Genomic DNA, 2,712 nt, shown 5'->3' with positions numbered 1-2,712 from the left:
GAGTCTCATACAATGACTCTGAACCTCTAAGCACACTATTTGACTGTCCACAACCTGCTGTGCCTATTAACCATCTCCTCCACCACCCTCAACACTGACCCACACATCATTCACCCACAAAGATACAATAAAGGTAGTTTGGATAAATTAGCTAAATGAAATGGATTTAACCAATTTATCTAAATGACCATTTTTGGATGTTTTCCAGTGTTTGTGAACAAATGGTCAATTGTAATTTGCTGCCACATATTAGCATAATTTTGTTTCAACTAGAAAAAAAAATTGGACAGATAATCTAAGTGTGGATCCAGTTTAAAGGTCCGTATTCACGGCCCGATTTTGGGGAGAGATGTGTACTGAGCGAACTGCTCAGCACACATCTCTCCCCCCGCTCAGCACAGCGTGATGTGTGCTGAGCGTACGGGGGGTGGGGGTGGCGCTCATTTCACCCCCTGTGTAGGGCATTCTGTGTGTATCCAGCTTAACAGGTGTGAGCATCATACAACTACTGACTTGCGAGTAACTATACAGCAGCTCCATACCTTGTGACTTGAAGAAACACTAGTTAACCCCGGGAATGCTGCAGTCAAAGCAACAATTCCTCTTCTTCAATTACCATTTTAATAATAGGGTAAAGAAAATGAAGTGGATTTTTGAAAGAAAATAATACTGTCAATATACTATTAAAACAAATTAAAATGGTAAAAGTTATTGTACTTTAAGTAAAAATAAAAGAGACAAAATATCAATCCCAGTTTTGGATTACTTTAATTAACAAAAAAAATGCATATAGCAGAGGATAGTTTCAATCTGCCTACCTCTGGGTTATGGGCCCAGCATGCTTCCATTGCAGTACTCTGCTGCACATGTAAGTGCAAGAGATCCTGAAGCACTCACTCATCATGGGAAAGTACCAATGTGTTTCTTCGTTGGTTGATGGAAGAAACATCTTACAAAAACTCTCCAGATTATTGACTTTTTAAAGTTTTTCTAGGAAACGTTTTAGATGAATGCTTATTAGCCTTTGTCAGTATGGACTTTTGCAAAGTGTCTCTGTGGCGCAATCGGTTAGTGTGTTTGGCTATTAACCAAAAGGTTGGTGGTTCAATCCCACCCAGGGACGTAATTAACCTTGTGATCAGATTTTGGTGATATTTAAGTAGACAAGTCAAAATTTCAAACCTCCTCTTATGGTGTAGGGTACATGGCCTTCTCTGATGTAATCAGAGTTAGATTTGATTCAGTGATTTTATAAAAAACAGCTAGGAAGCACAATTTAGCAGTGGGTTGCAGAGAAAAAAAATATGCTGGCAGAAAAATCCAATCGAGTGATTAAACAGCTCTTCATTTTCTGGCTTTATTTTTATGCTAACGAATTTGTTCTCTGAAAAGTGTCCACAAAGCCAAGTCTCTGATTAACACCTTTATAAGGATGGTTTTTCACCTATTACTAAATTAAACTTGCTTCATTGGAAAGGCAGCAAGATGCATCCTCATTTCAATGTCTACTGAAATAATACAAGTTGACACCAGGAAACATTAACGCCACTGCATCCTTGCTGCTTTCTCATGTGGAAGTCTGTTTAATGTGAAAACAAATGTGTGTGTTTTTTTCAACCTGGAAGCCCAACATCGATTAAGATCGATCTTAAATAGACCCCTGGGTTTTAAGGATAACCATGGTTGAGTCCAATGGTTAATTCACATTGACCGAAGTTCTAATTAAGTCACCTGTGCTCAAGCATGATATCCTTAAAATCTGGATTGCAATGACAGCATTTTGGAACTATGCCTAAGGGTTTAATTTTTACATTTATCCACTGACAATAAATCTACCTACAATATCCCTGTAACTGTTATGATTACAGTATTTCACTAAATAATTTAATTTGCTGAACCTTCTGTAAAAAGAAATATTAAGCTGCTGTAATTCCCAGATGCAGCAAATTTGTTAGCTAGTGGGCAAAACCATGTGCACTGCAGGGATGGGGGGGGGGGGGCAGATATAACATTTGCAGAGAGATTTAGGTGGGTTATATTGTTTGTGTGCAGGGTAAATACTGGCTGTTTTGTTTTTACACTGCAATTTAGATTTCAGTTTGAACACACCGCACCAAAATCTAACTCTCTCTGCACATATTATACACCCCCCCCCCCTGCAGTGTACATGGTTTTAGCTAATAAATTTGCTGCTGTGATCAGATCTGAGTTAAGCCCTATGTATTTAGCACTGGCAAAGGGTTAGAGGCCTTGCTGTAGAGCTCACACCTTTCTTATCATGCATTGTAATATTTCCTATGTCCTGATGTTGTGCTCTCTGCTCCATCCAAGTAAACAGCAATGTAGCATGGCTATCAAAGAGCGTGAAGATTGCAGATTTCCTGGGATTAATGCTAAGGAATGCTATTCCAGAGGCTGCTGCTTTAATTCAAGTGTCACTGGGGTTAAATGGTGTTTTTACCTTAAAAACACAGGTAGAGTATATAGTACAGTGGTAAAGTGGGAGCATGTAGTGCTATTGATTACAGATTTGATGGAGCTTAAACATGGATAAGGTCCATGGCTCTAAGAGTTTATCTTGTGTATCCTTTATTCTTAGTCATGGTCAGATAAGATTAGAAAATACCATTTAAGTGGAAATTTCCTGTTAGCTGTTTTTCAGTTTGCTCAACTGTCTGATTAACTGGTCCTAAAAAAGGACCAAAGGAGCTA

The 2,712-nt window shown here is 38.6% G+C and overlaps 1 non-coding gene across 1 annotated transcript; it reads left to right on the top strand.

Annotated features, from left to right (window-relative positions):
* The first annotated feature begins 1,049 nt into the window (after positions 1–1,049).
* TRNAN-AUU (transfer RNA asparagine (anticodon AUU)) lies at positions 1,050–1,123 on the top strand. Its single transcript has one exon. It is a non-coding gene; the product is annotated as a tRNA-Asn (tRNA).
* The last annotated feature ends 1,589 nt before the right edge of the window (positions 1,124–2,712 follow it).

This window comes from Pseudophryne corroboree, unplaced genomic scaffold (assembly GCF_028390025.1).
Source record: "Pseudophryne corroboree isolate aPseCor3 unplaced genomic scaffold, aPseCor3.hap2 scaffold_1388, whole genome shotgun sequence".
NCBI lineage: Eukaryota > Metazoa > Chordata > Amphibia > Anura > Myobatrachidae > Pseudophryne > Pseudophryne corroboree.
This window is presented reverse-complemented; position numbering and strand designations above follow the sequence as displayed.